General features: G+C 41.1%; 1 pseudogene; it reads right to left on the reverse strand.

Annotated features, from left to right (window-relative positions):
- Positions 1-7,487: 7,487 nt before the first annotated feature.
- On the reverse strand, positions 7,488-8,453 carry LOC100352105 (protein ILRUN pseudogene; annotated as a pseudogene).
- Between the last annotated feature and the right edge of the window lie 2,247 nt (positions 8,454-10,700).

Below are 10,700 nucleotides of genomic sequence, written 5' to 3' on the forward strand. Positions count from 1 at the left end.
TTTCTATTATTGGTAAGAGATGGTTGAAGTCTTCTATTTCAGCAGATTATTGTCCTGCTTAGGTTTAGCATTTCGGTTCTGGCCTACATGTATGAGTTTTAGTTCCAATGAAAATTCCATTTTTCTGGAGCCGTACAGTCCCTGTCTTAGGCATGTAATAAAATGTGCATTTTCTTTTTCCTGCTTTAAAAAAAAGAAAACCTATCTGCCCGTGTTGTGGGATAGCAGGTTAAGCCGCAACCTGTGGTACCATCATCCCATATGGGTGCCAGTTCATTTGCCAGCTGCTCCAATTTTAATCTGGCTCCCTGCTAATGTTCCTGGAGGAGCAGTGGAAGATTACCCAAGTCTTTGGGGCCCTGAACCTCTGTAGGAAACACGGATGAAGCTCCTGGCTCTTGGTTTCAGCTTTGCCCAGCTATGGCTGCTATTTCTCTCCTTCTCGCCATAACTCTGTCTTTCAAATAACTAAATGAATCTCTTTACAAATAAAAGAAAATCTGGTTTTCTGAGCCCTTGATAGCATGATTCTATTGACATCTGCTCTGGGTTTAGGTTATCTCTCGAGATTTCTAAAATCCTTTCAGGAAACTGAATGAAGTGTCCAAAGCTGCTAGGCAGTTTCTGGAGTGTTTATTGGGTAAGGACTTTTTAAGATAATAGAGATGTAGCTCAAAACCACTATTTCTTCCACTGTAGCTACCAATATTTGGTAAATTATGCTGACTACAGAGGCTGCCTTCACAATGTTTGATGGTGACATTTTATTTTTTTCTACTAAATTGGATTATATTGCAAATTTTACCTTTTTACACAGCAAACATATGCCTTTTCTTTACTAACATTGTCTTGCAGAGTTTGATTGAAACAATTTGTTTTTTGTCAACCTCATGCTATGACACTAATTAATCTGAAATATTTATTTTATTTATTTTCATTTTAATTGAGAGGGAGAGAGAGAGATTTTCCATAAGGTGGCTCACCCCAAATGCCTGTAATAGCTGAATCTGGGACAGGCCAAAACCGGGGGAGCCCAGACCACCATCTGGGGTCTCCCTCGTGAGTGGCAAGGACCCAAGTACTTGAGCCCTCATCTGCTGCTTCCCAGGTTGCACATTAGCAGGAAGCTAGATTGGAAGCAGAGAAACTGGGATTCAAACCAAAGGACTCTTATATGGGATGCAGGTATCCCAATCTGTGACTTAATCACTTTGCCAAACACTCACCCTGAAATAAAACTCCAGCCAAGAATTTTAAATAAATTTAACTGCAACCAAGAATTTTAGAGGTTAATTTTTCTGATGGACTAAGAAGAGTAATACTACATATGTTTGCCATCTTGCTCATATTTTAATCAAAGTATTTTACTCATCATAAAAGAATTATGGGAACAATTTCAGACAGGCTAGTTATGGAAGGTCATCTCAAAAGATATAACATTTAATCTGAGATGATACAAGGAAAATCTGGTTACATAAACAGCTAGGGGAATAACCTCCATGACATAGGAAATAGAAAGGCGACGATTCTGAAAGGGAAACATGTTAAGCATGTTTGAGGAACAAGGAAATAAGTGTGGCTATAAAAGCGTGGGTAGTAGAAGAGATCAGAGAGAATAACAGGACCAGTCTTATTAGGACTTCCAACATCACATATAGCACTTCGGACTTTGTTCTGAGAAATTCCACTTACATAGACAGCAAGGCATTGGAAGATTTTAAAAGAATTGTATGGGGTGAGCTTTTGGCTTGAAAGAGCACTCTCACTGTGGAGAATGTATTGAAAGGGACCAATAGAAGAATGAGAACAGAAGACAGAGTGCTATTTCAGTGGTCCAAGCAAGAAATGATTAATGTCTCTGGTCCAGGCTTAACTTCGAGGGTCACTGTGGAAGTGGTAAGGGGTGGTCAAATTTTGGTGTACTTTTAAAGTATAGCCCACTGAAATTTTTCAGAGTTTGAATGTAAGAGATGAAAAATTAGGTGTCAAGAATCACTCCCAGGCTTTTCCCTGGGCAACAACTGAACTGTGATGCCATTTACTAAGATGGGAAAGGCTGTGGTTAGGAGGCTTGTGGGGCTAGGATACGAGTAGGGAGTCTCACGTTTTTCTTGGGCCATATTAAATTTTAGATGTATATTAGGCATCTAAAGGGATTGGTTAAGTAGGAGGCAGGTTATACTAATGTTGAGTTCAAAGGATAGAACTGAATTTAAGATTATAACTTTGATGTGATCACACACATAGATAATATATGAAGGCATGGGATTGGAAGAAAACATTATAAGGAATAGGCAGTTGGGATATCTCACTGCAACATTTAATAGTGGGATAAAGGGGGAGACATTGGCAAAGAAGATCAAGGTAGCAATTGATTGAGTAGGAAAATATGGCGTCACTGAAACCCAAAAAGGAAAGTGTTTTGAGAGAGGATTCATGTTGAATATTGCTGAATGCTTTAGAGGCGAAATAATATGAGAATAAAGAGGTGAACATTGGATTAAGAAATGTGAAGGTCATTGGTGACTTTGACAAATATATTTTCAGTGGACTGGTGGGAATGAAAACCCAGTTGCAGAAGGTTGAAGAGCACATGAGTTAATTGAGGAATAAATAAATAAACTGAAATATTCAGACAATGAAATATTATTTGGCCATAAAAAGGAATGGAGTAATGATACACGATACAACACAAATGAACCTTCAAACATACTAAATGAAAAAAGCCAATTACCAAAGACTATATATTGTATGATTCCATATCTATTAAATGTACAGAATAGGCAATTCTATAGAGACAGGAAGTAGATTAGTGGTTGTTTATAACTTCAAGAAGTTGGGAAAATAGGAAGTGATAGCAAAAGGATGCAGAATTTCTTTTTTTTTTTTTCAAAACTTAGTTCTATTAAATCTAACTATCTGAAGATTTTTTTAATTTTTTTTAACTTTTATTTAATGAATATAAATTTCCAAAGTACGATTTATGGGTTACAATGGCTTCCCCCCCATAACGTCCCTCCCACCCACAGCCCTCCCCTTTCCCACTCCCTCTCCCCTTCCATTCACATCAAGATTCATTTTCGATTATCTTAATATACAGAAGATCAGCTTAGTATACATTAAGTAAGGATTTCAACAGTTTGCTCCCACACAGAAACATAAAGTGAGGAATAATAGATGATTTTTTTTTAAATGATGATGAAAACAGATCAGACCTATTGTCATGTTTAATCCCAGTGAGAGTCAAGTTGGGAGTTGATAATTTTTTTTTTACAGAGGATCAGTTTAGTATGCATTAAGTAAAGATTTCAACAGTTTGCACCCCCATAGAAACACAAAGTGAAATATATTGTTTGAGTACTCGTTATAGCATTAAATCTCAATGCACAGCACATTAAGGACAGAGATCCTACATGAGGAGTAAGTGCACAGTGACTCCTGTTGTTGACTTTACCAATTGACACTCCTGTCTATGGCATCAGTAATCTCCCTATGCTCCAGTCATGAGTTTCCAAGGCTATGGAAGCCCTCTGAGTTCTCCGATTCTTATCTTGTTTAGACAAGGTCATAGTCAAAGTGGAGGTTCTCTCCTCCCTTGAGAGAAAGGTACCTCCTTCTTTGAAGACCTGTTCTTTCCACTGAGATCTCACTCACAGAGATCTTTTGCCAGAGTGTCTTGGCTTTCCATGCCTGAAATACTCTCATGGGCTTTTCAGCCAGATCCGAATGCCTTTAGGGCTGATTCTGAGGCCAGAGTGCTATTTAGGACATCTGCCATTCTATGAGTCTGCTGGGTATCTCACTTCCCATGTTGGATCACTCTCCCCTTTATTTATTCTATCGGTTAGTGTTAGTAGGTACTAGACTTGTTTATGTGCTCCCTTTGACTCTTAGTCCTTTCATTATGATCAATTGTGAACTGAAATTGATCACTTGGAATTGTGAGATGGCATTGGTACATGCCACCTTGATGGGATTAAATTGGAGTCCCCTGGTATGTTTCTAACTCTACCATTTGGGGCAAGTCAGCTTGAGCATGTCCCAAATTATATATCTCTTCCCTCTCTTATTCCTACTCTTATGTTTAACAGGGATCACATTTCAGTTAAATTTCAACACTTAAGAATAACTGTGTATTAATTACAGAATTAAACCAGTCATATTAAGTAGAACAGACAAAACAACTACTAAGAGGGATAATGTATTAAGTTGTTCATTAAGAGTCAGGGCTATGCTGATCAAGTCACCGAAGAGACAACCGACAGAATGGGAAAAAATATTTGCAAACTATGCAACAGATAAAGGGTTAATAACCAGACTCTACAAAGAGATCAAGAAACTCCACAAAAACAAAACCAACAACCCACTTAAGAGATGGGCCAAGGACCTCAATAGACATTTTTCAAAAGAGGAAATCCAAATGGCCAACAGGCACATGAAAAAATGTTCAAGGTCATTAGCAATCAGGGAAATGCAAATCAAAACCACAATGAGGTTCCACCTCACCCCGGTTAGAATGGCTCACATTCAGAAATCTACCAACAACAGATGCTGGCGAGGATGTGGGGAAAAAGGGACACTAACCCACTGTTGGTGGGAATGCAAACTGGTCAAGCCACTATGGAAGTCAGTCTGGAGATTCCTCAGAAACCTGAAGATAACCCTACCGTTCGACCCAGCCATCCCACTCCTTGGAATTTACCCAAAGGAATTTAAATTGGCAAACAAAAAAGCGGTCTGCAGCCTAATATATATTGCAGCTCAATTCACAATAGCTAAGACCTGGAACCAACCTAAATGCCCATCAACGGTAGACTGGATAAAAAAATTATGGGATATGTACTCTTTAGAATACTATACCGCAGTAAGAAACAACGAAATCCAGTCATTTGCCACAAAATGGAGGAATCTGGAACACATCATGCTGAGTGAAATAAGCCAGTCCCAAAGGGACAAATACCATATGTTCTCCCTGATCGGTGACAACTGACTGAACACCAAAAAGGAAACCTGTTGAAGTGGAATGGACACTATGGGAAACGGTGACTTGATCAGAATTTCTTTTTGAAGTAAAAATGTTCCAAAATTGATGTGGTGATAGTTACACAGCTCAGTGAATGTACACAGATCATTCAATTGTACACTTTAAATGGATGAATTGTATGCTAATTTAATTATATCTTAACAAAGCTGCTATTTAAAAATAAGAGAATGGGCAATGAAAAAGTGAAGAGATTATAAACAAGCATTTGCAAAAGAAAAATTTGCCTGAGTGGGAGCGATTGGAGAGATATATAGGATTAGAAGAGGATATTTTTTAATTTTTTTAAATTTTTTAAAGATTTATTTTATTTATTTGAAAGCCAGAGTTACACAGAGAGAGAAGGAGAGGCAGAGAGAGAGGTCTTCCCTCTACTGATTCACTCCCCAGTTGGCCACAATGGCCAGAGCTATGCCAATCCGAAGTCAGCAGCTTCCTCCGGGTCTCCTACGTGGGTGCAGAGCCCAAGGACTTGGGCCATCCTCCACTGCTTTCCCAGGCCATAGCAGAGAGCTGAATCAGAAGTGGAGCAGCCAGGTCTCAAACTGGTGCCCATATGGGATGCCAGCACTGCAGGCAATGGCTTTACCCACTAAGCCAAGTGCTGGTCCCAGAAAAATAATTTTTGATTTTTACCTTTTCCAAGGTAAACCTTTAACTTTTTTGCAAGGCAATAGTGGCAATAAATTTTGTTTGTCTGAGACAGAAAGTCTATCCATTTTTGAAGGATAATTTACAGGATACAGAATTCGAATACTGAATTGTTTTACCTCAATATAAGCATTTCACTCCACTTTTTTCTTCATTGCACAGTTTTTGAGAAGTCAGATATAATTCTTATTTCTGTTCTTCTGTAGGTAAACTGTTCCCCATCAACTGTCCCCACCCTCAACTTCTTTAAAGATTTTTCTTTATCTTTGATTTTCCAGAGTTTGAATAATATGTTAGGCATAGTTTTCTGGGCTTTATCCTGCTTGGTATTTCCTAAGCTTCCTGGATCTGTGGTTTGCTGTCTGACATTAATTTGGAGAATTTTTCAGTCATTATCGCCTTGAATATTGCTTCTGTTCCTTTACTTCTTATATTCCCATTAAGCATGTATGTTATATCTTTTGGAGCTGATTCACAGGTCTTGGATATTCTGTTTTTATTCAGTTCTTCTTTTGGCTTTTTAGTTTTTTTTTTTAAAGATTTTTATTTATTTGAAAGGCAGAGTTACGGAGAGGCTGGGAAGGGGGTGTCAGAGAGAGAGAGAGAGAGATCATCCATCTGGTGGTTCACTTTCCAAATGGCCACAATGGCCAGAGCTGGGCCCATCTGGAGCCAGGAGCCAGGAGCTTCTTCTGGGTCTCCCATGCGGGTACAGGGGCCCAAGGACTTGGGCCATCTTCTACTGATTTCCCAGGCCATAGCAGGGAGCTGGATCAGAAGTAGAGCAGCTGGGACTCGAATTGATGCCCAGGAATCAAACCCAAGTATTCTAACGTGAGACATGGACATCTTAACCACCAGGCTAATTGCCTGCTCCCAGTGTGTTTTTTGTTGTTGTTGTTGTTGTTGTTGATCTCTTTGATTTTTTTTTACTCTTTCTTAGAATTTCCATCTCTGTTTATGTTTTCCATCTGTTTTTACATGTTGTCTACTTTTTCCATTGAAGCTCTTAAGCACAGCATTCTGTTTTTAAAAATTCCTGGTCTAATAATTGCAACATTCCTGCTAAAACTGACTCTGGTTCTGGTGCTTGATGCTGTTTAGTCTCTTCAAACGTTGCTTTTTGCCTTTTAGAATGTCCTGCCAAAAGGCAGGCATGATGTATCAGATAAAAGAGCTGCCGTGAGGTACCTTTCTCTGAAGGGAGGAGAGAACCTCCACTTTGACTATGACCTTGTCTAAACAAGATAAGAGTCGGAGAACTCAGAGGGCTTCCATAGCCTTGGAAACTCATGACTGGAGCATAGGGAGACTACTGATGCCATAAACAGGAGTCAATTTGTAAAGTCAACAACAGGAGTCACTGTGCACTTAACTCCTCATGTAGGATCTCTGTCCTTAATGTGCTGTACATTGAGATTTAATGCTATAACTAGTACTCGAACAGTATTTTTCACTTTGTGTTTCTATGTGGGAGCAAACTGTTGAAATCTTTACTTAATGTATACTAAACTGATCTTCTGTATATATAGAAAATTGAAAATGAATCGTGATATGAATGGAAGGGGAGAGAGTGTGGGAAAGGGGAGGGTTGTGGGTGGGAGGGAAGTCATCGGGAGGTGGGGGGAAGCCAATGTAGTCCATAAGCTGTACTTTGGAAATCTATATTCATTAAATAAAACTTAAAAAAAAAAGATCTGCCATGAAGGAAGTAAAATGGTGGTAGGTGTGGGGAAACAGAAGCACTGCTTTACCGCTTTATGCTGTGCACCACCAGTGAGTCTCAGTACTTCTCCCACCTAAAGTGGGTCAGATGGCAAGGAATGGCTGGAACTGAGTATTTTCCTGTCTCCCCCAAGGAAGGCAAAACTGGCTACTGTTGGATATTTCCCTTTCCCAAGGTAAGACTGGTAAAACCCCGGTAGGTTAGGCTCTGGTGAAGTAATTTCTACTAAAGATATGCCTTGATAAGAAGAAAATGCTGGAGCAGGTACTGTGTTCAGCTGCTGTTGGGACGTCTGCATCACATACTGGAGCACCTCGATTTCAGTGCTGCCTCTGCTTCTAATCCAGCTTCCTCCATAGTAGAGTCCTGTAGCAGTGCACATCCGCCACTGTCCCTGATACATTCCTGCTCTGCTGGGGCTGCACATCTGGACGATGACACCTGCAATCTCTTGGGGCTCTAGCGATCTCACCATCACCATGTTCACATGTCCAAACTGGTCTCCCCTGACATACTTAAGACAAACCCCTGGAGGCCAGGCCTCTGCCCCAGAATTCTGGATCCACTATGTTTTTATAAACTGAGTATCAGGAAGAATTGATTCCCCTTCTCCTATGGTGACATCTTCAACAAAGGACATGGAGGGCACACTGATATTTGGGCTCTCAAAGTCATAATAGGCTCCAATTGCTGCTTGCAGGTTCCAGTTGGTCATGTCCAGGAAGAAGGCGCAGCTGGCCGGGTTGAGCTGGAAGCCGAGCAGCCTCTGGAACTCGGAGATGAGCACGTCCTTGTCGGTGGTGCCCAGGCAGCTGAACTTCTGCATCAGCTCCGGGTCCAGGTCCACGTCCATGCCCTCCATGGCGGGGCCGGACACCCGCTTCCCAGCCTCCTTATAACAGAGCCGCCGCACCGCCGGGCCTGGGGACCGGGAGGGGGCCCGTTGGTGGCAGGCTCCACAACCCTGCTCCTTTGAAGTAGGCCCCGGGCCTCTCACTGCCTCATAGGGGTAAACTCACTCAGCCACTCACTCACTCTCGCGCTACCCCCCCTCCCACGCCCCCCAGCGCCGCCGCCTCCGCCTCCTCCCGCATGCACCCACTCAGGATTTTTTTTAAACTTTTATTTAGTAAATATAAATTTCCAAAGTACAGTTTATAGATTACAATGGCTTTCCCCTCCCCATAACTTCCTTCCCACCCGCAACCCTCCCATCTCCTGCTCCCTTTCCCATTCCATTCACATCAAGATTCATTTTCAATTATCTTTATATACAGAAGATCCATTTAAAGAGGACATGTTTTAATATAGGGACTGTTGGACAGTATATGTTAGTGGCCTGGATGCAATCAGAAGGGAGAAATTGATGATTCAGGACAGCTACCTTCAGGACTTGGTGGCCTCACGATATATGCAAAATGGAACTTATTATCTTTTCATACTAAAATTGCATTTCCTCTTGAATTCCATAATTCAATAGATTTAATCTGCATGTTTAAGAAAGATATCTAGGAATTATGCTGGACTCTTTCTTCCATCACTCTCCCTTGTAAATTGTCACTAAATTCTGTCATTTTTACTGCCCCAAGAGCTTTAAAACCTGTCCCCTTCTTCCCATTCCTACTCACACAACTCTGTAGCAGATGCCAGTATTTTTCTGATGAAACTATTGCAACACCTTCCTTAAATTTGGCTCCTGTCCTCTCATTTCCTGCTTGTAATCCACCCTTCATTCTGCTGCTAAAGTAATATTTCAAACACAGTAATCAATCCACCTTCACCCACTCTGCTTAATTTCTCAATGTGTCCTCTCCCCACATTGCTACAGCAGAAGTTTTTAACTTGGTGTCTATGGCTTCCAATGCCCACATTTAAAAAAGAACTCTCTCCAAACATGCCCGTTCCCCAGTCTTGCTCATTTCACCATCCACCCAGGTGTTTAACCCTCATACCAAAAAACCCATTCTCCCATATCTTCCTCCTCTTCCAGTAGGTCCTTTTGACTCTAATGCAAAATTGTATCCCTAAGCCATCTAGTTCTCTCTACTTCCATTACTGTCACCTTGGTCAAAGCCACCATCTTTCAGTCCCCAAATAGCTGCAACGGTCAGGGCTGGGCTGATCTGAAGCCAGGAGCCAGGAGCTTCTTCCAGGTCTCCCATGCAGGTACAGGGGCCCAAGGACTTGGGCCATCTTCTACTGCTTTCCCAGGCCATAGCAGAGAGCTGGATCAGAAGAGGAACAGCCAGGACTAGAACCAGGGCCCATATGGCTTTACCCGCTGGCCCCTTAAAATCATTTAGTGTATTCCCATCTTTCTTACAAGTCCAGGCTCCTAACTTGGCCTACAGCATTCTCCAAGATCTGGTCCCAAGTCTTTATCTTCATCTTTGACCTTTCTCCCTTTACAGATTGGGCTCCAATCACAGAAAATTTCTGTTCTCACCTCTGAACCTTGTACATGGATATTTTCACTTCCAAAATACACCTCCCATGCCATCATCAGCTCCAGGGTTGTTATCTCCAGGAGAACTTCTCTGACTTCACTAGAGATAGGTACTTTCATTTCTTAGCAGCAATGGTCACCTCCACTAATGCACCTACCATAGGCAGATAGGTATGTTGCCTCCCATGGATACTGAGATCTGGAAGATGGGAACCAATTTTTACTCACCTCTACATTTGTAGCCTAAGTGGTGTCAGTTGGAAAAGGCCTTCAAGGATGAACGGAAAAAAAAAAAAAGGTGGGCATTTGATGCAGCTGTTAAGGTGCTGCTTGGGATGCCCACATTTTATTTTGGAGTGCCTGGGTGTGAGTCCCAGATCTTTTCCAATTCTTGCTTCCTGCTAATGCTCACCCTGACAGGAAGAAGCAGGTGATGACCCAAGTGGGAGACTTTTATTGAATCACAGGCTCCTGGCTTTGGCATGTCCCAGCTCAGGATGTTGCAGGCAATTGAGGAGTGAACCAGTGGATGGAAGATTTATAGATCTATAGATATATAGATATAGATATAAATATAGATATACGTGTGTATGTAATTTATATGTATATATATGTTATTTTAGAAAAGATTTTTTTAAATCTTGAAAAGATAGATCACAACTTAGAGAAGAACCTTCTAATTCCAACAATAAAATGTATTTTAGTAACCTAAATAGCACCTAGTTTCTAGATACTGAATGGCCACTCATGTTAAATGATAATCTAGGAAGCAGCTATGCATTGGAAGGGAGGCTGAACTGCAACTGGTCCCCAACATGTCAGTCAAATCTGAATGT

Source organism: Oryctolagus cuniculus, chromosome X (genome assembly GCF_964237555.1).
Source record: "Oryctolagus cuniculus chromosome X, mOryCun1.1, whole genome shotgun sequence".
NCBI lineage: Eukaryota > Metazoa > Chordata > Mammalia > Lagomorpha > Leporidae > Oryctolagus > Oryctolagus cuniculus.